Raw genomic sequence first — 26,066 nt, 5'->3', positions numbered from 1 at the left:
CTTCAGGAAGATGTAGGAAGTGATGCTTAGTTGGAGTGATTCTGAATCCCTTGTGTATGGTCTGCTCCTGACAGTATTCTCCAGGGTGCTTGCTCAGTGTTACAAGCCTCTTCATTTTCCTCGACAGTTTCTCCTTGTTGATTCTGTAAAATCAGTTCTCCCTCTATTCTATCCAGAAAGTCCTCATGTTCTCTGATGCATTGAGAGTGTCAATATGTTACTGAAGTCTGTTGACTTTCTCTTCCAAGAGAGTCATCCATTTGCCCTTGCTTTTCCAACAAGAAAACAAACACTGCAAACACTTTGCAGCAGATGACTAGAGATTCTTTTGCCCCTATCTCTGCAATTAATTGTTCCCCCATTTTAGACTCTTTGAAATATAACTACACATGTCACAAGGTGCGCACTGCTGGCTCAAAAACTTGGCCTCACCCAATCCAGCATCTTTTCCATTCATGATGGCTTTCTCCTGGGAAAGATATATAGATGAACTGCTTGTCTTCCCAGAGCTCTAGCTCATCGTCCGTTAGCTCAAAGGCTTGCTTCCTCACCCAATCCGGCTTCCTTTCTACTCATGATGGTGTTAGCAAAGGCTGCTGGGAAAGAGATACAGATACAGTAAGTGGCTCTTCTTTCCAGAGCTCTGCCTCCTGGTCCACTGGCTCAAAATCCTGCTTCTTCAACCAGTCCAGTGGTGTTACTGACTGGGGTGTCACCTGGTGTGCGGAGCAGGGCTTCAGGGGGCAGGGCCAAAAAGGCATACCCCCTCACCTTTCTGTTGGATGCCAGCTTACTCATGAGTAAAATGGTGCACAGCAGGGATGGGGGGTGCATTCAGCCGGATGATACCCCTTTTGTAGGATGTCACCCATTGTGTACCCTATGCATCCCCATACTGACACCACCAACCCAATCCAGTTTCCTTTCCACTCATGTTGACTCTCACTCAGCTAGCCTCTCCCATCCATTTCTGTTTCATGCCTTCCCTCCAACTTTGCATTGCTATAGCCTTGCTCTCTACTAAATACCGCATATGCACTTTGCATAAGAGAAGCTGCTGTCCCTACTAGGCATCATTCCAACTCCCATATGCAGTTTGGCTCTGCAGGGATGTGGGACAGTCAAGCACAGAGCTTCTGGGCCAGCTGCAGCATTGAGAGTACTGACTGATACCCTCTAGTGAGTTCTGGCGCTCAGTTTGAGATGTTGTTTTAGCTTTCTTGTATTTGCTGCCTGGTTATTTTAGTTTGTTTTGGAAAACATATTTTGTTGCTGAATTTTATTGTGATTGCATGTTTGAGTTATTGGGCTGTCTATAAACAGTGTTTACCGTGTTAGATTCCTATGTAAGCATCTTCTCTTGATAATGCCTACTTCATATCTCCCAATTAGAACAGCCATTTTCATTTAGAAGCAAGAGCACCTTTACAAATGGTTTATTTTGGTTTATAATATTTTGCAGTATTTTGCAAAACCCATTACAAATTGAGGATCCCTGATCCAAAATGTTTGGGACAGGATGTGTTTTGGATTTGGGATTATTTTTCCTGATTTTGGAATATTTGCACATACATACTGAGATATCTTGGAGATGGGACCAAAGTTTAAACATGAAATTCATTAGTGTTTTGTATACACCTTATAAACATAGCCTGAAGGTAATTTTATGTATAATATTTTTATTAATGTTGTGCATGAAACAAAGTTTGCATACAGTGAATCATCTGAAAGCAAAAGTGTCACTATCTCAGCTACCCATGTGGACAATTTTGTATTTTGGAGTATTTCAGATTTCAGATTTCCAGATAAGGGTTACTCAACATGTAATGTAAAAACACAAAAATACAACAACCATCCAATTCAGCAAATAAAACAAAAAACAAATGAGGTCAGTAGAATGAACTAATAAAACCCAAAATAAAATAGTACATAAAAGCTAAAAAGTGGAGACTGACTGCATCCACACTACAGAAATAATCCAGTTTGACAATTCTTTGACTGTTGTTTCTCAGTGCTGTGGAATTCCGGAAATTGTAGTTTGTTGTAGCACCAGAGCTCTCTGACAGAGAAACTGGATCTATAATAAAAATACAGTTCCTGGAATTCCATAGCATTGAGCCATGGCAATTAAAGTGGTGTCAAACTGGATTATTTCTGCAGTGTGGATGTAGCCTAAATTATGCCATAGTCATGGCAATAAATCCTCTCCAATAGAAACCTGGCTACTCTCTGGTGGCACAGACAATACCTGTTAATAAACTTTTTTCTACCATTTCATATTCATGCCATGAAAACTAACCTGTAAACTTTACAAGGCAGACTGCTGTTAAATAAATAGGAACAGTGGCTGTTTTAAAGAGGCAGCCCTATGGATCAAACAGTGATGTTTGTTTGGGAGTTGTAACAGTTAAGAGTTAAAACTGTTTTTAATGTAGATGTAGTATACAATACAATACTTTGGGGTATAATAAAGTAAGCCAGTAAAATTCTGCTTACACTGCAGATACTTTAGAATGGAGAAATACAGGATGTCCGTACCCTCATGATATCACTCCCCCGTCCTTATCCCATCTATGACAGTGATCGCACGAAAGCCTTTCATAAAGTAGCACCGATCCTGTCCTTATCCTGTTATTGAAGCTGCATTGCATTAACGCAAACTCCAGTTAATGCAAAATGCCAGGCAATGCCACTTCAATGACGGGACAGTGACAGGACCAGCACAATGTTGTATGAAAATCTTTCATTTGATCACTGTCACTCGTACTTTCTGGATGGGATAATGTCCAGATAAGTGTGATGTTATCTGAAAGTCCTTCCTGTGATCACGTGGGAAGGACGGGACAATGACATTGCATTCCCCGTGTTATACTGTAATCTCCACTGCTTATTCAAATTTCACCTTTAATATATCAAAACTGCTTTTTTAAAAAAAACCTACTTAGTTTTTCCAGGTACTTGTCCTCTATAAATCACATTTACTTTGGAAGACTTCAGAAGTATACCACAAGAGGCTATTAAATGGTCTGGAAAGTCTCTGCGATTAAATCAAGCATCTCCTTTATTTCTGAATTAGTTTTTGGAACAATTCCTCTCAATAGAAACAAAGATCTTCAGAAATTTTACTCTATAATGATTTTATTAGAAAGAGCATTTTGCTGTACAGTTTAAATGCATTATTTGGGAATTATTCCCAATTAACAGCTGCGTTTAAGCACAGTATAAACCACACCCAAATCTGCATGTTGGCTGTATATTTTATTTAATAAGTTGTATTTAAAGTTTTTCCACCATGGACTACCGTTCCTTGGTGGTGGGATTTTGTGTGCCTGTGAGGTACGTGGTGCTGCTGGTAGCATCTTCCATGTCAGATAAGCTTTTGTTGAGGAACCAAACATCCTAAACAGATACAGATCATCAGCAGGAGTAGGGGGTGGCACAGGTGGAGAATCTATCCGAGATAACAGTAGGAACATCATAGCTAACGCTTGCTAGTATTGCACAGAGGGAGGCATGGAAAATTCCTTTTAAATGTTTTTTTTTACCATGAAAACCCTATAATGAGACTTGGAACGGTTACTGAAGAAAGACATTTTTTTAAAAAGGACATTAAAAAACCCCAAAATAATGACGACAGATGATTTACATCACTTTAAAGTAGACAATGAAGACACTGAAATAATTCAAGATTTTTCATACCTTGACTCAGTTATTAATCCGAATGCTGTCAAGAAGTCAGAAGGCTAGGGCTTGGAAGGGTAGCTATGAAGGATTTAGACTAGATCCTGAAGCATCAAGATAGATAATTGAATACTAAAGTTAGAATTTTACATGCCATTATATTTCCTATTTTCATGCATGGTTGTGAAAACTGGACAATGAAGAAAGCAGAGAGAAAATCAACTAATTTGAAATGTGGTGCTGGAAAAGAGTTCTATGGATACTGTGGCCTGTTACAGACTGCCAAAATAAAGCTGCTTCGGGTCTCTTTGGAGGTATGCTATTTAAATGATGCATGGGTCCTAAGAGTCTGGAGGTCGCACCAAAGCCACACTCCATTCCTAAGCACCGGAGTGCAGCTTTGGTGCAGCTTCCGGATTCTTAGGATGCATGCATCATTTAAACAGCATACCTCCAAAGAGACCCGAAGCAGCTTTATTTTGGCAGTCTGTAACAGGCCTGTGAATGGCTAAAACGTTCATAATATCAAGTAAGTCCAGCGGTTTTAAGTTACAGGAGGGTAGGCATCCATTGAACATTAGAAGAAACCTCTTGATAGTAAGAGCGGTTTGGCAATAGAACCAGTTGCCCCAGTTGTTTTTTCCACTTGGAACGCCTTGATCAGCAGATTGTGTGGCTGAGCCATGATATCTCAAGTCAGTCTCTATAATTCTCTTGAAGAAAGATGAACTGTGGTACTTTCTGTTATAACAAAACTGCTTAAGCATAATATTTATGAATTTCAAAGTAGGGTTTGGCTGTCAGCGTAAAATGATATTGGTAATTTTTAGCCAGCTAGTATGCCAAATTCAACCTCCACATGCCACACTTCGGAGTGTAGTTCCGCCTTTTGATTTCTATTTTGTGACTAGCCGGCCTTACTCGTTTTTAGCTGTCTCTCAGGGGTGGGGGTGTTTTAGCACTTTCAGTCCAAAACAGTACTGTACTTGTGAAAAGAAGGCTAGCCAGAAACAAAACAACTTTTAAAGGCTTTCTAATGTTCTTTTAAACTGCTAAGGCATTAATTGTATTGTCATGTGTAACTGAAATGTTGATTGATTTCTCCACAAGAAAGCACATAATGATTTTCAGCCAGTCGTCTAATCTTTGGTTTTACTGGTCCTTTCAGATGAGGAACAGTCAACTGTTTGTTTCAGAGAAAAGTAGGAATATCCGGCCCTTTGCCCAAAGGAAAATTTCATTTAAAAATAAACAAGCCAATTATAATTAAACACCAGTTAATAGCTTGCTCATCTTCTTGCAGTGTTCACATTTTTACAAGAAACAGTATTCCTTCCCCCTCACTACAATACAACTATTTTTATTGATAGTTAATGGCTTGCATAGGTCCACAAGTGTACTTGTTCCATTCCTTCTCTTTTTAGTGAGGATCATAGACTTGAGCCCTTTTATCTGGGTTGTTGCTTCGGTGGAGCAATTCATTGCTGCACTTTCAAGGTCCTCTTGCTACCTCCAAAGCTGTTGTTAAACATTCTGCCTCTTCACATTTTTCAGATGGGTGCTGATTGCAGACATCCTTAAGACAACTTTGAGGCCCCTACCTAAGCATGCTTCTGCAATAGGAAGAATGATGTGAACCCATAGAGTTGCACTTCTGCATAGAACAACTGCATAGATGTGGCCAATTCCATTGAATTCGCCTATGTAATTGATGTTCCCATGAATATGAAGATTCCTTGGAAAACCCTCACACATTCAGTCTCCTCTGTATTGTTGTATTACTAACGTTTGTCCCAAGGAGAAATAAGTTGATATCCTTTCTTTTGAACGAACACCACAAAAGTCTCAAAGTTGCATTGTGGCAACATGTTGACTTTGACGATTGACTTCTTCTTCCAAAGATTGTGTCTTTCTTTAAATTGCAAAGCTAAAGCTACATCTATATTCTAGGATGATGCCAGAGAAGCAAACTGCATTCCCAGTCCTCCTTCAACCCCCAGGCGCCATGATTGATTTGGTCTGTCTCTGCAACAGTTATGGAAAAAAAAATGTTGGCAGCAGGAGGTTTAGAAGTAAATCAAGGAGGAGCACTTAGAAAAGTGAAATTGTGCTGTACTAAATGTGTACCATATTATTTACATATACATTTCTCTCATTGAGTAAATTTTAAAATGTGGGCTCGGCCCTTTAAAAAGAGTGCTTAGATATTAAAACCATTAAAGCAGAGATTTTTGGAACTGCAAACAAGATAATCTTTTCATTAAAAATATATATATAAGGACAGTTTAGAGCAGTGGTCCCCAAACTGTACTTTTAAAAGGATTTTGCACTTCAGCTCCCAGAATCCCAGACTATTGGCCAACATGCCTGAGGCTTCTGGAAGCTGAAGTCCAAAATCTCTTAAAGGGCACAGTTTGGGGACCACTGATTTACAGAATGTCCTAAAATGTAGAAAATTCTGTTCCAGGGAAAGACAAATTGTACCACAAAAGATGTAATCTCTTTGGTGCCTGAAATCAATTCTGCACATAAGTTCTGCGTTTGTCCCTAAATTCTTGCATTGCTCTGGATGTGTTCCTTGGATGTTTGCACAACTTGGGTTTCTTTTTAATCTTAGTTTTTAAAATAGTAATAATAATAAAAAGAAATTACAAAAGGAGAGATGTGGCCTGCCAGGCTATATCAGGAGGGGTGATTGTCCACAGGCCTGGGAAATGGACAGAGCACTGAAGCTTTTTTCAGGCATTGGCTGAGTGATTTCAAACCCCATGGTTCATAACTTGAGATCAGTGAATTTTGAGCCAGGATATTGTTATTAAATGCCAATTTTGTGCAGCTTTTTATGCTGACATGTAACAACACAGCATAAGAGCCAGAATTATGCCCAGAAACCAATGACCAAGAAAGTAGGGCCCCATACAGACAGGCCAAAATAAAGTTGCTTCAGGTCACTTTGGAGGTATGCTGTTTAATTGATGCGTGTGTCCTAAGAGCCCAGAAGCTGCTCCAAAGCCACGACCTATTCTGGCCTCTTAGAATGCATGCATCATTTAAACAGCATACCTCCAAAGTGACCCGAAGCAGCTTTATTTTGGCAGTCTGTATGGCGCCTAGGACTAGGTCTTCTTTGGCCTGAAGCAGACAGGCAGATGGGGGCGGCTTCTGGCTCCTCTGGGGTGTGTGTGTGTTTAGACAGGCTCAAAAGGAGCTGATATTTTCTTCATATGGGACTGGTGCATGTATTTGCTTCTTCCTGCCCGTCTGTTTCACCCCTTTTTGGGGTTTCCCTTTGGCTTCATGTCCCTTTCCTAGTATGTGTCCTAGAATAATTACCGTACTTTGTTCCTTACTGTATTCCTTTAAATGATGCATGGGTCCTAAGAGTCCAGAAGTCGCGCCAAAGGTTCGCCTTAGGGTTGCAATAAGTTGGAAACAACTTGAAGGCACGCAACAACAGCAACAAAAAAATCTGGTCTCATTGTGTTTATTTTGTTTCATTATTGTACAGTTATTTCAGAGCAATCATGCAACTGGGGAGTTTGTACATACTAAAATGATTTGCTTGGAATTTCAAAGCTGTTGTTTGCTAAATTAATTTTATTGTATATTAAGACTGAGGTGCAAGATTAAGACCAAATGCTAGAATCTGTTACCCTTAACTGTTAGTTAATAGATTTTCGGGGAATTTCAATGTATTTCTTGAATGAAGTGCATCTTGGTTTGTGATGGAAACAAAATAAGCTCAGATTATTGGACATGAGATTTGTAGTTCCCTTCTTCATAATAGATCCTTTACACTTGTGGTAATAACAAGCAACGGAGGACAGCAAAGTAATGTGAAAGAGAAGCATGAAAACAATTTAATGCCTAGCATCAAAACAAATATTTAATTTATTTAAATAATTTAAATGTATTTAAATTAATTTAAATAAAAGCCATATCTAAAATTCCTAATGCTGACTTTTGGAAACTGAAGCAATACTGTGGTATTTGGAAACCCTGATGTCCTGTACAGTAGATATTCCAAATTGCTTGGGAACTGGAGCTTACATTTGCAAGCTTGGAATGTCCTGCAGATAATTAAGTTGTGGTCAGGCTTTAGAAAAATACAAAGTTCTCGAACTATGATTTTATAAACATGCTGCAATAACATTTCTTTATATTTAACAGTTTCGTATAGAAAGATGATACTCTCAGAAGGCATTGATTAAAGGTAAAACATCAAGAAAGGAAAAATATTAAATTAAAACTTCAGTTAGGATGTTGACAGTTGGCTTGTAATATTAAACAGATGTGCATGTTCTTGGGATAGTCTTCTTTCAAAACTTTGTTGCCAGGGTTTTGAACAAAAAAGGGTTACATGATTTTTTATTAGCATTCAGCTCCCTTTTACTTTAGACTCTTATTCAAACTGGGTCCCATTGAATCCTGAAGCCTAAATCCACTTGTCAGCCCCAACAATAATTTTCCCACCGATTCAGTGGGAATTTGCTAAATCATTACTTATATGTTCCACTATTTCACCGGATCTACTCTAAATTTTGGCCTGGCAATTGATTTAGGCCTGAGGTATAAATAAGACTGTTATTGAATTCAGTCAGTAAAATAAAATTAAAAAAAAATCCTACTCTCCAAATGTCTATTGGGTCTTCTGGCTAAATGTAAACTAGGTTATCTGTAGCATCCAGTTTACATATCATAGATAATATTTTGACTTCTGCTGTGCATCCTAAATATTGGTTTGTGTAATCACCATGGCCTGATACAGACAGGCCAAAATAAAGCTGCTTCGGGTCTCTTTGGAGGTATGCTGTTTAAGTGATGCATGGGTCCTAAGAGTCCGGAAGCTGCGCTCCAGTGTTTAGGATTGGAGTGTGGCTTTGGCGCGACCTCTGGACTCTTAGGACCCATGCATCATTTAAACATCATACCTCCAAAGAGACCCGAAGCAGCTTTATTTTGGCCTGTCTGTATTGGGCCAATGTATGTGGAAGAAGGATTTGACTTACTTAGTGCCATACGGATGATAGTTAGAGATGGTTCAAAACAACTGACAGAAAATCATTAGGTTTTCCTGATTGGACATGTAGCGTTATAAAGCAGGTTCTTTTTAAATCTTGGTGGTAGGGAGATGCAGCCAGTGCTAGTTCTTTTGGACCAACTTTTGTCAAAATCAGATTTGCTATTGGTTTTCAGTATTACATTGTTAATATGGCTTCTTTTGCATAAACATGAAGAGATACTGAAGTAATAATTGCTGGGGGGGTTCCTTGGGTGAAAAATGGGTAGTATTTGTATATCAAGAAGGCTAGTAATTAAATTATTATTTTCTGAACTTCTTTCATTTTCCCATTTTGTGATTCCTCAGATGTTTACAGGCTCTCTTTAAATTGTACCTATCCTCACCATGTTTTTCAAATGATTACTATCTTATGTCTCCAATGATAGATACAAACCATGAATTTAAATTTGCAGGACTGTAAAATATTTGCCCTTAGAGTAAGGTTGGGATCCAAAAAGCTACCTAGAGGAGGTTGCCAGTGCAACAACTAAGCGATCTTATGCCATGCCAAAAATTATTTTTTTAAACTCCTTCCCTTGGTTTAAGAAAGGAAGACCTTGTGAAAGTTATCTTTTGAGTAACCCACAGAATCCACTAGCTTTCCCAAGCACTGAACAAAAGTGTTTTTTCTTATAGTAAAGCCCTCATAGAATTACAGAGCTGATTTCACATTCTTAATTCCTGACCTAAATGTGACAGCTGTGGATAATTATAGACAAACATCTCCCAAATAGTAGCTTAACATAATTTGTTGGAGTTGTGTTTTATTTTGTATTTAGTAAATTGAGTAATCTTGCTATACCCCCATAACCCCACATTTCTAACTGGCTACAATTAAAATCTGTACATCTATAAAAGCTACATCAATAAAATTATGCTAAATAGCTAGGTGGGCATTAAAATTAGTGAACATTTCATGGCTACATGCGTGTCAGCCTAAGTTACTACTTTGTCACTTACCATCAGTATGTATATATGTAGAAAGCTTTTCAAGACCAAAACTTAGGTGCTAAACATCAATATATATTTGGCCAATCATCTCCCTCTCCCGATACTAATTTCAGTTGCTTAAAATAAACTGAGAATAAACAACCCTTGCACTTTCAGTGATTTGGATGAAATGTCACCTTATTCCTGTAATATTTGTTCTTCTTATCTTCAGATTATTCCTGTAATATTTGTTCTTCTTATCTTCAGATAGTTTGAAAACAGTATGCCCTGCCCATATATAGTTATGGTTAATGAAATTATTTGACCTGAACGTTTGCTGTAGCTTCTTGGAACACTCTGTGAGTTAACAATATTCTTGACGATTATTTTAATATAACTGTTTTAGAATATAAGCAACACTTCTTTAAAAAGCTATATTCTAATGATGAATTGTGCAGAATATTAAAAACCATTTTATCTGAATTTGAAATTTGACGACTGCGAATTGTAGGCAAGTGTTTTCAGTTGAAGTGAAGGAATACAGAAAAACTGCAGATATTTAATTTTTGCCCCTAAGATGACATATATAGGGCTTTAACTTCTTTGTGTATGAATCCATATTTCCTCTTTTTTCAGTTGATTTGCCTACTGCATTATGTAGACTAAGAGGAATGCTGCAAGTTAACATTATTTTGCATTATACATTTACAAGACATTGGGTATGCTATTTAAGAATACTGATTGTTTGACTGTTCCTATAAATCTATATAACTCAAAAAGAATCCCTATTTATAGAATGCTAGATGTTGGAACTGAACATAGACTTCATATGCTGATTTTGTTTGTGTAGGAATCTTTTTCATCCCTTTTGGGAATATTATGTCTGCAGCCTGAAGTGATACAGGTTTACCCATGTATAGAATGGTCATATGCAAGGAAAGAAAGAAAGAAAGAAAGAAAGAAAGAAAGAAAGAAAGAGAAGCATCTGTAGCTTTTAATATCTGTACAGAAACTAAATATTTTATTTTACTTACTGTATATACTCATGTATAAGTCTAGAAATTTTAGTCAAAAATGACCCCAAAAAAACCTGGATCGACTTATCCCTGGGTCAATGTAAGTACTATACTTTAATTCTTATCAAAACAGGAACCGTGCCCTGGTGAAAGGTGAGAGCTTAATCTCTTTTCGGAGCACCTAAAAAGTATCAACCCTCTCTACTATCTCATTCATCCAGTCTTTAGGATGAGCACAAATACCCGTGCCTGTCAAAACTTTTAAAGATCTTTAGCATCATGTTCCTTTACTTCAGCCTTTACATCCTTTGTTCCATGCTGCTAAGTTTTACCCTCGACTTCTCTACAGGTCATATCAAAATCCATAATTTTGCCCCCCAAACCTGCCCTTGACTTATGCATGAGGTCGACTTATAATCAAGTATATACGGTATGTAGTGACATTTGATGTCCTTGAGAATTTGGCCCATACACTAAACATCAGTTAAGATCTGTAATGCTCTGTGTTTCTAGATAACTTCATAGAACAAAGTCCTGCAGCATACATTGGTGTGTGGAAGAATGTTCATGTGTATCTGTCCATCCATCTCAGGAGGTAGGTTAGGCCTCAGATTGACTAATCAGTCCATACTCTTGTCCTTCCATATTTGCTAGGCCTAGGGGCACAGGACTCCTATGAATATGGAAAACTCACAAATAACAAAAACACTACATTTCTACCAGAGAGGACACATCTCTAGGAATCTCTAGGTCCTCCAGGGCAACTCTGTGGTCAGCGTCTGACAGACACTGACCATAGAGTTGCACCGGAGGAGCCACAAAGGCCTAGTAAAGGGTTCTGTCTAGGAATCTCTAGGTCTTTCAGTGCAACGTTTAGTTAAAGTTGACCATAGAGTTGCACTGCACCTAGATATTCCTAGAGAGAACATATTAATCAAATCCGTGAATAATCAAAGCCATAAATATCAAAGCCGCAAATATGGAGGGATGAGTGTAGTTACTGAATTAACTTCATCATCAGACAGGATATTGAATCTAGATCTCACAGCTCTCTGATCCTAGTTTAATCCTTTGGTCACCATATCATTTTGGCACAGTTTTATTTGAAAGTATTTTTGATAAAGAGCAAAAATCTATAGTTTTGATTAAGGAATATTTCTACTTATATTTTGTAGGTAGCTTTTCTGTATACCAGCACTTATATGCAATACAATGATGCTGAGTTAGTGATTACCAACAACAAAATATTGTTTTTATATTTAATTGTGAAATTAGGTGTGGTTGCACTAATTCATTAAATTCATGGTCCTCATGCTAAAGCAATAGCCCTGGAGAGGGGATTGAAAGAAAATTTCAGAGTTTTTATTTAAAAAGCAATTTTGAAAATATGTGAGATGTAGCAATTAACCTACATGTACGTATATAATACTAGAAAATGGGCAACCTATTACATTCAAAGACAGAATCTGATAGGCTCAAATTGCTTAAAACATCAGTTATTGAAGATCTACCCTGGGGAATTTAAGAAACCATTTAACAGATGAAAGTACATTTTGAAAAGTTTGACCTTACAGGCAATCATAAAATGAATGCAAACAGTACTTCTCCCCCTGAAATGTATAGAGCCCATCTGTGTCTAATCCAGTAATTACAGACTGAGTTCAATTACCTTTTCAAACTTTGAGCAGACTGGAGACTAAGCAGTGAATGCGCATGGGGTTTTGTCTAGACCTCAGTTGACCACAGTCTAAAACAGGAATTTATATCTAATTTTATTTTATTTTGTTCAGTTTGGTAGCGCTTAAGATTCATTTTGTTACTTAGTTATCAGATCCTGAAAGCATGGGCCCAGTGGATACATACATTTTTCTGGACCTGTGTGAAATCACATATTTAAAATGCAAGTTACTGAGAATAGTAGCTGGAGTGGACAGAGTAATGATTTTAGGAGATATTCATCTTTTTTAATGCATCTTTTCAAAGCAACCTCCTCCAGGTTTTCCACTGTTATTTGGTCATACTGTGGTCTACAATATGTGTTATATAGTGAATAACAGTTTGAAATAATTCTTTCCAATAGTTTTTAAATGCATTTATTTTAAAACAACAGGAGACTTTGTTACAAGCACTCCTTGAATTATTCTACAGGTTATTACTGTATATTCAAAGACAGCATCTGACTAGCTTCAATTGCTTTCTATTACTACGTATTGTGTGATGGGGTGCCATAGGGTTCAATCTTGTCTCCCATGCTATTTCACATCTGTATAAAGGCTGCTGGGAGAGATCATTAGGAGTTTTGAGGTTGGATGACATGAGTATGCTGATGATAGCCAGTTCTACTTCTCCTTGTCATCAGAGTTGGCTAGGGCTGTGGAGATGCTAGAGTAGGGATGCCATATCCCGGCGGCCCCCAGGACAAACCCGCTTTTGGAGGGGCCCTGCCTGCTCCGCCCTGGTTGCCCTCCCAATTCCGGCCTTTGTCCCGGGCCCAGCCTCCAGGCTGGGCATACTCATGCGGCCATTACCGCGGCCACTGACGCAGCTGGTCGGCCACCCACCTCCTCTTCCTCCTCCATGGCCACGCCGCGCTGCCCTCCGCCTCCACCGCTCCTCCTCCACTTCCCCTCAGCGCAGCTGCTGCGCAGCCCGCGGCGCTTGCCTGGGCCACAGCCGGCAGCAGCGCGCGCTCGCCCCTTTTGCGCGCTCGCGCATGGGGATTAACAGGCAGCGCTTGCCTCCTAAGTCTTCTGGCCAATGGCAGACGAGCAGGGGCTGGCCTAGTTTCCAGCCCCAGTCTGCCATTGGCCAGTGTCAGGAGCCTTGGAGGAGGAGGCAGAGGAGGAGGAGGAGGAAGAGGAGGCAAAGGAGGAGGAGGCAAAGGAGGAGGATAGGCCTCTGGGCCAGGGGGAGGGAAAAGTTTTTTTTTTAAAATATATACAACCCAGCCTTGGATTTTTATTTTATTTTATTATTTTATTAAATATATACAACCCAGCCTTGGTTATTTTATTTTATTTTTGTTATTACATAACAAAGTGTCCTCCATTTTGACCATGTCTAAGAAACATGCATTTATATTAACATTTAAAAAAAATTTTTTTTTAAAAAAATCATTATTTTTTTTGCCATTTTTAAAAAATGTGTCCCACGTTTGTAAATCTTGTCCTCCATTTGTCCCAGTTTGGAGCTCCTGACTTATGGCAGCCCTATGCTAGAGTAGTGGCTGGATGCTGTATTAGACTGGATGAGGGTCAATGAACTGAAGCTGCACTCAGGTTAGATGAAGGCTGTATGGATTGGTGGTTCAGGAATTGGGTAGGTTGTCTGCCCTGGATAGGGTTGCACTCCCTCTGAAAGAGCAGTGGTTTAACCTGGGAGTATTTCTAGAGCCTTCCTTGTCACTGGAAGCCCAGCCACTGGAGGCCCAATTGGCACCAACCAGGCTTTTAATTAAAGCTTTTGGGCCAGACTGATTTTACCCAGGCTTCACATGTTTTATATTAATATTACTCAAACAGTATTAAATGCTCTGTTTTTAAACTGAAAGCTATTTAATATATTTTTTAATCTTTTATATTTTTGACATTATTTAATTTTTATCTTGATTTTATTGTAAGCCACCCTGAGATCTTCAGATAAAGGGCGGGATGTAAACATTTAAATAAATTATAGGGGATTTCATTTTAAGGTATTGAAATATTGCCGAGTACAGAGCTGTTGCTCATTGTTCCTGCTCCTCCTCAGAAGTGTGGGGCTTTCAGTGGCAAAATGAGGTAGAATGGATAACATGTGCTCAAGTTAAAATTGGCCCCCTGTATAGATTTTAGCGTGAGCTTTTGTAGACTTAAGCCTGCTTCCTCAGATGCATGCAGAGAAAGTAAACTCAAGGCCTGTTACAGACTGCCAAAATAAAGCTGCTTCGGGTCTCTTTGGAGGTATGCTGTTTAAATGATGCATGCACCATTTAAATGATGCATGGGTCCTAAGAGTCTGGAGGTTGTGCCAAAGCCACACTCCATTCCTAAGCACTAGAGTGCAGCTTTGGTGCAGTTTCTGGATTCTTACGACCCATGCATCATTTAAACAGCATACCTCCAAAGAGACCCAAAGCAGCTTTGTTTTGGCAGTCTGTAACAGGCCTCAAGTCTCCTAAAGTTCATGCTACGAATTGCTCTCTTTCCATTAGTCTCAAAGGTGCTGCAAGATCTCTGCATACTGGTATAAATGGGTTAATGAAGTGAGTTCTATCCTCTGGTGCCAGTTTAAGGTAGGGGTCACATTTTTTAAAAAATCAAGCAATTTTGAGACGCCTCTGGAACACTTCAGGCCTAAATACCCTAAAGCCACTAGATCACATCTGATCTTGAAAGCTAAGCAGGGTCAGCCCTGGTTAGTACTTGGATGGGAGATCACCAACAAATACCAAGCACAGCAGACTATATTACTGAAGAAGGAACTGGCAAAACCACCTCTCAATATCCCTTGCCTAAGAGAACCCAATGAAATGCTTGGGGTCAGCATAAGTCAACAGGTGACTTGAAGACACATACATATATACCGGTGATGGCGAATCTATGGCATGCATGCCAGAGGTGGCACTCAGAGCCCTCTCTATGGGCACATGTGCCGTCACCCCAGCACAGAGTTTGCCAGAGTTTGTTACTAGAAAGCCAGAGGGACACGGCATTTTCAATAAATAAGTGGGTTTTGGGTTGCAGTTTGGGCACTTGGCCTCTAAAAGGTTCACCATCACTGATATATACAGTTGCCTCTCCTAACTCACAGATCTGAGATCCGCGACCTTGAATATTCACGGAGGGGCGACCTCCACTATTTTTAATGGTGCGCACACCCGGCCCATGCACATAGGAGTGTGCCCCATTCAAGCCTATGGGACTTGAATATGCGAGAGCCTCTGTTTTCGGGGGGGGGGGATCCCCCATGAAAACAGAGGGTCAACTGTACACTGGAGATCTTTGTTCTTTAAAATGCGTCTAAAAGTTACCATTTCCTTTCTTTACCTCTTACACTTGCTTTGCCAGGATCAGTCTACAATTGGAATCTGGTGAACGCATTAAAAAGTCTGACATAAAATACAGGTATTGGTTTAATTGCAAAATTGTTTCAGTTTAATGAAGAAATGAATGTAATTGGACTTGCATTCTAAAAACATACTTTTAACCTTAAAACTAATGTGTACATTGGATCCCACATTGTAGAGGTTGTTGTTGAGTGATTTCAAATCATTTCTGACTTATGGCAAACTTAAGGCAAACCTGTCATGGCATTTTTTTTGTGTGCAAGATTTATTTGGAGTGGGGGTGCCTTTGCCTTCTTCTGAGGCTGAGAGAGTGTGACTTGCCCATGGTCACATAGTGGGTTTCCATGACTGAGTAGTGATTTGAACCCTGGTCTCCAGAGTCATAGTTCAACACTCAAAGCACTATACCATTCAGGCACTCACATTGTAGACGTTTTGGAAAACAAAAGGCATGTACAGAGAGCAGAAGCCAGAATGCTTGGGCAAAAGATAGCAACCCACAGTCAGGCCTTCATCACTAAACTATGGGGAAGGCCAGAATGTGAATACAGACAAGGGGGGTGGGCTTGTGGTAAATAACTGGGCTTGTGGAGTCTGATAGGAAGATGGAACTTGTTAGCAAAGAATATTTACTAGTAAGAGTCATTGTTGCTGGTTTGCAGCACTGAGATGGACAAAGCCAATTGGGAACAGGATAAAGTATCAGATGTAACATTTCCAAATGTGTTTTAAGAATGCTTTGTAATAGTTTGTGATAGAGTTAAAGAGGAATAGATGATTGATTGATTGATTGATTGATTGATTACTAGAAAAAAGGGAAAGTAAAATCTCCAGTAACTTTGAATGAAAAAGAAAATAGAAGTTTTATAATAAAGACAAATAGTTGTGTCATTTTCCACCCTATTTATAGAAGTTGAGCAAAATGTACCATGGTCCGCTTAAGTTGGTGTTTTTTTGGGGGGTTGAATTTTGTTTGTTTTTGCATTTATTTCAATGCAGGTATTATTATATGTGCAGCTGGACACATTTTGTGCTGTAGAAAAATAAAATGTTCAGCAGGAAACATGGGTTTTAAATTCTGCAGTTGCCAAAATGGGCTTTAATCAGGAACAAGATTATTTCCTGAAACAAATAGGTTAGTGAAAGATAAAGAATGCATGCATTGTCTGCTGCACCCAGCACTCATTTTGGACCATGACTGTAGTGATGACTGGCATCTAGAAAGCACTGTTTTTTATCACCAGATTTTGTAATGACTTTCCCATTACATACATTTTGTTATGGTTTGGTCCTCATGCCTCCGGGACGGTGCCAGCATATCTACAGTTTCCTGATGAGGCTGTCTGTCACTTTCTGTGTTGTTCTCTGTGGTTGTACAAAATAGCATTTAGTGTCTCTGGTACCAGTTTTGTAGTGTTTTGTGCACTAGAATGAAATATAAGAATATACTCTGTTTTAGTAGAATAAATTAGATACCCAATAGCATAGGAAACGTTTTTTTAAAATGAAGTCAGTAGAACATTGTTGACCACGTGGACTATAAATGGTTCAAGGTTGTTCATATTTGTTGTCAAAATATGTGTCAAATAGCTGCTTGGTCCTTTCTAATCCCATTACATTGAGAGAGTTAAATACCACACCAGGATTAGACCCAGAGTAAAAATCTGCTCCCAGACACAAGAGTGGTGATAGAAATCTCTGGCCTGTTACAGACAGCCAAAATAAAGCTTCTTCGAGTCACAGTGGAGGTATGGTGTTTCAATGATGCATGCGTCCTAAGAGTCCAGAAGTCGCACCAAAGCCACGCTCCAGCCCTAAGGACTGGAGTGTGGCTTTGGTGTGGTTTCTGGACTCTTAGGACGTATGCATCATTGAAACACCATACCTCCACTGTGACTCGAAGCAGCTTTATTTTGGCTGTCTGTAACAGGCCTCTAATTGTGATCAGCACAGTCTAGTGTGATGCTCAGACCTTTTACCCTCATATAACCCCCTTTACATCTACAGTGGTCCCTCCACATTCGCTGAGATTAGGCGTAAAGGACTCCTGTGAATGTAGAAAAACTGCAAATAAAAAAACTATTCTGCCAAGAGAAGAACTATAGGAATCTCCAGGTCCTTCAATGCAAGTCTGTGGTCAACATCTGCCAGACGTTGATCATAGAATCATGCTGGAGGACCTACAAATACGTAGAGAAGTGTGTGTGAGAGAGAATTCATGTGTGAGAGAAAGTCACTCATACACCAAGGGATGTACAGAGTGTTTATGAGAGAATTAATGTGTGTGTGACTGTGTGAGAGAAAGAGTGTCACATTGTGAATGTGAGACAGTCTGAGAATGTGTATGAATCAGTGTCTGTGAGGGAGGGTGGGAGATCACAACTTTAGAAAGTATATGTAGGAATTGGCTGACTAAAAAGATGCAAAGGAGAAAGCAAGCAAGAAAAAGTATGCAGCTGAGCATGCGTGCGAATGAGAGAGGCTTCTGCATGTCACAAAGAGACAAAGAAATCCTTTATAGCACCTTTTAGGACTGAAAGATAGTCCTCTCAGAGAAACAGGGCAGCGGGTCAGAGAATTAGTGTGAACAAACCCCTGCGAGAGTGAGCATGTGAAAGAAAAAGTGTGAGAGAACAAGTGTATATGTGAGAATGCGTGGTGGGTGGGGAAGAAACAGGGTCTCTTGGAAGCTGGGCCTACACCACTCCTGATGCCTCCAACTGCTCCCCAAAGGCCTCTCTGTTCATTTCTCCTTGGTTGGGTCCTCCATTCCCTGCCCTGGCCACCCACGCACCTATCTTACTAGCCTCTGCCTTTGAATGGGGCTATCTGGCTGTCCAGCTAGGAGGGTGGGGGTGGCCACATAGGACAGTGGCAAGCCAAGGCACACACTTTGCTCCAGCAGATCACAGAAAGTGTTGCATTTGTACTGCTCCTCCTCAGCCAGCTAGTTAGATGTGCTATTTGTTCTGGTATGGAGCCACGAAAGCCGCTTCACTTCTGATTCCAAATGGACCAAAGGGTGCACTAGACTAAGTGGGCATGCATGTTCAGGCTGCAGCAATGATTTACCCCAAGAACCCAGGCAGTGACAGGTGGGAGAAGAAGTAGTGGTGACTAGGAATGGGCCTTGCCAGAAGCCAGGATCCAGAAAGCTTCCTCATTCTCTTCCCCCAGGTAGAGGAAGCACACTCAGCACCTTTCTCTTCCCCTCCAGGACAGAAAAGGTTTAGGAAGTGGAGGAGGAGGAAGGGGAGGCATTAAGAGCTGCAGCTCTTGTACTCCCCTACAGACCCCACCCCACAATCTGAGAATCACTGGCATAGTCCATAAATTTATTGAGCCACACAACCTTACTATTGCAGTCCTGAGTTTGATCAGATAACCCTTCCTGGATCCCAAATTCCGGTCCTCACTCATGTGTTGGGGGGGGGGGGGGATTGTGTTGTGGTTTTGTTTTTTTTACCCTGGGATTCATCATGATGTGTTACCTAACCCTACTATGAAAAGGGGTATATCTATACCTCCTTGTGTTTCATAGTGGAAGTACAGTCGGCCCTTCTTATACACGGATTTTTTATACACAGATTCAAGCATCCATGATTTGAAAATGTTCCAAAAAAGTATAAATTTCAAATATCAAACCTTCATTTTCCATTTTTTACAAGGGACATCATTTTGCTATGTCATTATATTTAATGGGACTTGAGCATACACGGATTTTGTTATACACGGGGCATCCTGGAACCAAACCCCAGCATATAACAAGGGTCATTGTATATAAAGCCCAAGCTTCCCCATGTTAGCTACAACCACATGGGCAGAGCTGCAGGCAACTTGGACAGAGCTGCAGATTCCCACTAAAAGCTGCAAGCTTATATGCTCACAATGCTAGGTGCTGCAGTTGCCCACAGGCTCAGTGATGACATTGTGCCAAACCAAGGGGAGGAGTAGATCCTGAGAACTTTGAGAAGCCTTGCAGAATATATGTGCATGTGGTTGTGAATGCACATTGTGAAAGGGATGCACATTGAACGGCAAAAATTATCTTAGATAGTAATCCTTGGTATCTATATCTTCAGCTATACCAGTGGTTCTCAACCTTCCTAATGCCGCGACCCTTTAATACAGTTCCTCATGTTGTGGTGACCCAAACACATGAAATTATTTTCGTTCCTACTTCATCATTGTAATTAAATAGGTGTTTTCCAATGGTCTTAGGTGACCCCTATGAAAGGGTCATTTGACCCCCAAAGAGGTCCCGACCCACAGGTTGGGAACCACTGAGCTATACAGAAGATAGAAAGTAGATACTTCTGTCATACGTCTATCAGCTTAGAAAGTTGGCAAATCCTGGTCCAAAACACACTGCGGAAATAATCCAGTTTCAGAGCACTTTAACTTCCCTGGCTCGGTGCTAAGGAATTCTGGGAACTGTAGTTTCTTGTGGCACCAGAACACTCTGGCAGAGAAGGCTAGATGTCTCACATTGAGCCAGGTCAGTTCAATCTGTCTGGATTATTTCTATGACGTGTGTTTTGGACCCCTGTCTCCCTTTATGTGCTGTCTGAGATCATTAATAGAGGCCCATTTCTTAGTCCCACCACCACTAGATGCATGGTTATTGGGGACACCAGAGAGGGCCTTATTGATGGCTGTACTTAGTATACTACGGAACTCCCTGCCCAGGGAGGCCAGAATGATCACTGCCTTGTGCTTCCGGTGGCAGCTAAGACATTTTTATTCAGACAGGCTTTTCAAACAAATTTTTTTTGAAGACTGAGCTAGAGGGTACTGTACTGTTTTAACTAAAATATTTTAAAGAGCTGCTTTTTTAGTTTCTTAATTGCATTTTATTCCTTTAATGAAGTTCATTTCTTTGAATACTGTAAATAGTTTAAATCTATTTTAATGCTCTCTTTTTGTATGTTTTTGATTGTATTCTTTAATGGTGAGGAGGAAGATGTTTCTAAATGGCAACTAAGCAGTAGGTGGGATTAGATGTTCCCATTTGATACCTTCATGCTGCTCTTAACTATTTGAAGTATGCTTCCATGCAGACTCTGCAAAAGGAAATGTCTCCCTTTGGTGTTTTACATTCTAATACAGCAATCCTAAACATATTTACTCAAAAGTAAGCTTCAGTTAATCCAAAAGGATTTACTCTCAGTTGAGGTTGCTTTACCAACACTGAAAAAGAAAATATAGGGATACTTGAGATTGTTAAGGAATGTTCTGAGCAGTATGGCATTTATTTTCACTGCATGATATGTGCCTTTCCATTTGGAACCCTTTTATATAAAATTATACTTTATAGAAAACTTGAGTTTTTTAAAAACAAGAGATTGGCTAAATGGATATAATTATGTTGTAAGAAGTGGCCCATCAACTAAAATCCTGTGGCTGCATACAAAAAGACACTGTTCAAGAAAATAAGGTTAATTTGCAGTAACAGAACTCTGATTTTCATCAAATAATGGTATTTTGTCTAAGCTCCAGATTAATTTCTATGGTTACGGGTGGATATAAATCTGTAGCTTTTAAAAACAATAACGTTTGTTCATAACAAGACGCAGCCTCCTTGTAAGAAAACTATTGCTTTAAGTGCCCTTCCCCTTTAATTGGGGTAGACATAGTTCAGCTATGACTCTAGAGGCATCATAATAATGTTAAAAAGTAGTTTGAAATAAAATTACATGAGTTACACATTAAAAATACTAAGTGGGATTCATCGCTTTTAAAGTGGGGAGATTGATGCCTGTTACTGCAGGCCAAGAATTTTAATTAAGTGTTCTTATACTGATAGTAAGACAGGAAGAGAATAAACTCATTTGAAATGTGTTGTTGGAGGAGAGTTCTATGGAGGTGGGAGGCAGTAGGAAAAAGGAAGACCAGATTACAGGTGGATAATCTCAGTTAAAGGAGCCACAGGCCTGAATGTGCAGGATTTGCTGATGGCAAGGCATTCTGGAGATCTCTTATTCATAGGGTTCACATAAGTAGGAGCTGACTTGACAGCAATTAACAATAACAATTCTTATACTTACAGTAATAATCACAAGTCATACTTAATGGTGAGTAACACTGGTTCTCATTTCAAATAAATAGGTAAACACAACAATTCTTTTAACGTCCTTGAACATTTTTTGCATTGAGGGAAAAGAAGGGATAATTTTGTTCTATAGATCTAAACAACTTTTGGCTATCAAGATGTTCTTATGTACATTTACCATTCATTTTAATGTAGGAGACCAATGAGGGGGTGAACTGTTAATGTGACTTAAGGGTACCTAACCTGGTGTTCCTTGATGTTTAGATTACCCCTCTTTGAACCTTGATAATTGGCTTTGTAGAGGTTGGAGTCTAAATAAATCTAGAATCAACCAGGTTTACTATTTTACACCATGGTCAATGGTATTATTCTGTTTATCTTTCTGCTTAACTAGGAATAAGGTTGGTGAGTGGGTTTTATTTTTAAAAAAGAATTGTTTGTTTGAATAATTGCTGTATATGCTGAATAAATTATTGCTGTTATCTCAGAAATTATCTGTACCATTGTATTCCAAGGAAAAGTTGATGGCAGTTCTGTAGTAGGCTATAAAATCTCAGTCAGGAAGATGAATTGGAAATTAACTTGAAATTTGAGAATACCTAGAGAGAAGTCTTGGACAGTAGCTGAAGTTGTAAGTAAGGGAAGGGATGGTGTCATACAAAGTATTGCCATTTTTTAAAAGGAATACTTTATGAATGGAAAAAAAAGTGTGCATAATTAAATACTAGTAACAAAACTATTTCCAAGTGTGAATCCTTGTGCATCATTCACACACACACAAAACTGTATTCGATGACAAAAGAATCCAAAAGTGTACATCATCCCCTGCATACACTCAGTTCAGTCTAAGCATGCTCAGTGGATGTAGAATGCTGGCTGTTGGAGATGGGAACAGAAATCTAGAGCAGTGATGGCAAACCTGTGGCACACGTGCCAGAGGTGGCACTCAGAGCCCTCTCTGTGGGCACATGTACCGTCGCCCCAGAACACAGTTTGCCAGAGTTTGTTACTAGAAAGCCAGAGGGACATGGCACTTTGCAATAAATAAGTGGGTTTTGGATTACACTTTGGGCACTTGGCCTCTAAAAGGTTCATCATCAGTGATCTAGAGGATGGGGAAAAGTATATGGAGATTCCAGGAAGAAAACATAGCTGATTGGCTAGAATACTAAAGAGGCTCACTCCACAGTAGCATTCTGGTGCTGTTCCCATAGATGTGTTCCTGTGTGAGTGACAGAGTGAAAAAAAGTTACGGATGTTTTACAGCCATGCCAATTTTTCTTATGTTTTTTTATGTCCATATACTTAATAATTTCTTACATACATCTTATATCACTATGGTTTGGTAGAGGAAAGTACAGTCAGCCCTCTATGTCTGTGGATTCAACCATCCACGGATTGAGAATATTAAAAAAATGGAATAATCCTGAAAAGCAAACCTTGATTTTCCGTTTTATATAAGGGTCACCATTTTACTATGCCATTGTATTTAATGGGACTTCAGCATCCATGGATTTTGGTATCCACAGGGGGTCCTGGAACCAAACCGCAGAGGATGGCAAGAGCCCACTGTGTGTACATCTTTAAGATTTTACCAGATCTTGTATGTGGGGTAATATATTCATGTTGCTGAAAAACTGTAGGTCTGCCCCCTATTAAGTTTATTTGTGATATAAAGCAGTGTGTATTGCAGGAATGATGCTCTTTTGGTAAGGCCTGGTATAAGATTTTACATAATGCAGAAAAAGAATTCTTGCAGCAAATTTCAATGCAGAGTAAAGCAATGACTAAATATTTTTGACATCTGTGAGTTTAGGCATGCCTTCAGTTGGATTACATTTATCAGCAACCAGTCCTGTGCATGTCTGTTTGGAAGTAAAAGTAAATTCATTAAACTTGGTGGAAACTTACTTCTAAGTAAGTATTGGTAATATTTGTATCCCCATTTTATGGGAAGTTTTTGAAGTTGACCGCTCTAGTCCTGCTGTATATAACTCTACCTTATTTCAGCAAGCCTCTTTCAACTAACACTGCACCCATGTAAAGGTAGCCTGTAAAAACTGAGGTGGTTTCTGTAAAGATGATAGAGAAGAATTGTATTAGTTGTTTTAGTTGTTTAGTTTAGTTGTTTTGTTTTGTGTGTGCTTAATAAGGGTCAAAAATGAATTTAGAGGAGAAGGAGAAGCATATGCATGTGCATAATTTGAGAGCAAAAAATGAAAAATGGAAGAAAATACTGTAAATTTTACATAACAAAGTTTTATGCAGTTATTCGGAATTATTGTAAACTGAGTGTTTTTAATCAGCAAAAGTAAAGGTCAGCTCCAGTAAACATATATTCTGAGCTTTTGCTTTTATTCCCAGCTGAAACATTCCTCACAACTGTTGTGGATTTTCAGTTACATATATTAAGGTTTGGGATTGTTGTGTGAAAATCTAAATATTAAAGAAAGTTTTGATTAGAGTTGGGCAATAAAATGTGGAAAAAATATTGAAAAATCCTATTGAAGTCAGATGTTGCATTTCATAGAGAAACCAAAACAAAATTACAGTTGAAGAATTGGAATTGGGTCAGGCTTGGCATGAGGTAGATTTCCCTTTTCAGTTCAGCAGTTAATATTGTGGAGTCCAGTTTTCCTTTTCAGCTTGATTTAAAAACAAGCAAACCTCTTTTCATTTTTCCAGAACGCATGAAAATATTCGTGTTGATAATGAATTCATTAACAGAGGGAAGCAAATCCCTCTTAGTTCAACAGGGCTTACTCTAAAATAGGTGGTATATGATCATAACCTTAACCGGTGAAACTTTTTTTTTTTGAGCAAGGTGTTTGAAAGCATTGCTGTATTATTTTTTACATTAATTAATGTTAGTACTTCACTATAATTATGCAGCATTGCAACACAATATGATAAAGTGATATTTATATCTACGTACAGAACTTACCTGTAAAGTTAAGAGAAGAGCAAGTCTGCCTGTTTGGTACTTCCTAACAGGGCCTGATTTCAGTTTCATTTGCATGGAATCAAAAAGTCAGTGAACGTTTGGAAATGCTGTTTGAAGAGTATATATGTTTATCTGGAGTTTGGATTGCATGATATTTCTGCATATTCAAGTCTCTGCTCTCTGCCACTTCCCCAGTTGTCAGGGATCAGCCATTGCCTGAAAAGAAATGCCGGGGTTTCTTCAGACAGAGCAAGTTTTCAGGGAGAGAAAAACCAATTGTTCTTCCAACACATGAGCAAAATGCTTTCCACTTACCCATTGGGGTTATTAGATCCTACTTATAATGCTAAACATTAAACAGCAATGTTACAAATCATCAAATGGTTCCTTTCCACAAAAATTATGCAATGATTTCCTGTAACCAATAGCAAGAATCATTCTAGCACTTGATCTTAGTACAGTCGGCCCTCTGTATTCACGGATTCTTTATCCGCAGATTCAACAATCAACGGCTTGGATAGGAAATACAAATTCAAAAAAGCAAAGCTAGATTTTGTCATTTTAATGAAAGAACATTTTATTACTTCATTGTATTTAATAGGACTTGATCCATGGATTTTGGTATCCATGCGGGGCGCCTGGAACCAAACCCATCGAGAGACCAAGGTCTCACTGTATTTGTTCTCTTTCTAAATCGTAAGGGGGGGAAAAGATGCTATTTAATGCAGTCTTTTAAAAATATTTGAGTTGGGCAATATATTCTTTTCATACCTCCAGAATAAACATAATTTAAATACCTGCTCCTTTTTTTTAATTGTAAAAAAATATATCACTTTTCATTTTGTAAAATATGACACTGGGCGACTACCAAAAGATGAAAAAACCTGCAATTGCAGAATAGTACTATTCATAGTTGTGACACTTTAAAATGAACAGAGAGGGTTTATTACTTTTTCCTCACAGATACAGTTTCACAGTATCATTATTTGAAGAAGTCTCCCTTAGTTCCTGAAGGGAAATGCCCTTTACAGGAGACATGTCCTGTACTTGAGTTCCTGCATGACAAGAGGTTGGACTGGATAGCCCTTATGGTCTCTTCCAACTCTATGATTCTATGATTGTACTTTTAAACCTTCATATATCAATGCAGTAGTCAAGACAAGAGTTTCCACATGTTCCTTGTGTGTGATGTACAAGTAAACCATAGTTTCAGTCTTGTTTTCCTGTCTAATCATTCAGTTTCTAATCATTTGCTCCAGCCAGCACTGCTTGATATATATTTTTGTACCTGGGTTGGGGAGATGGGAAGAAAGGAGTATTTTGAAAACAGAACACGA

At 39.1% G+C, this 26,066-nt stretch overlaps 1 protein-coding gene across 3 annotated transcripts in view; it reads left to right on the top strand.

Annotated features, from left to right (window-relative positions):
* Positions 1-26,066, top strand: part of STX18 (syntaxin 18) — an 80,557-nt gene that overhangs the window by 9,727 nt on the left and 44,764 nt on the right. The window contains exon 1 of one of the 3 annotated variants that reach the window (XM_089524796.1): positions 20,210-20,231. The exons of the other annotated variants lie outside the window; for them this stretch is intronic. The gene's annotated coding sequence lies outside the window, so the exon portion shown is untranslated. Of the gene's footprint in view, positions 1-20,209; positions 20,232-26,066 lie in introns of those variants that run through there. 3 annotated transcript variants of the gene reach the window in all.

Source organism: Sceloporus occidentalis, unplaced genomic scaffold, assembly GCF_023333645.1.
Source record: "Sceloporus occidentalis isolate IW3139 unplaced genomic scaffold, rSceOcc1.0.p SCAF_5, whole genome shotgun sequence".
In the NCBI taxonomy this organism is placed as follows: domain Eukaryota; kingdom Metazoa; phylum Chordata; class Lepidosauria; order Squamata; family Phrynosomatidae; genus Sceloporus; species Sceloporus occidentalis.
This window is presented reverse-complemented; position numbering and strand designations above follow the sequence as displayed.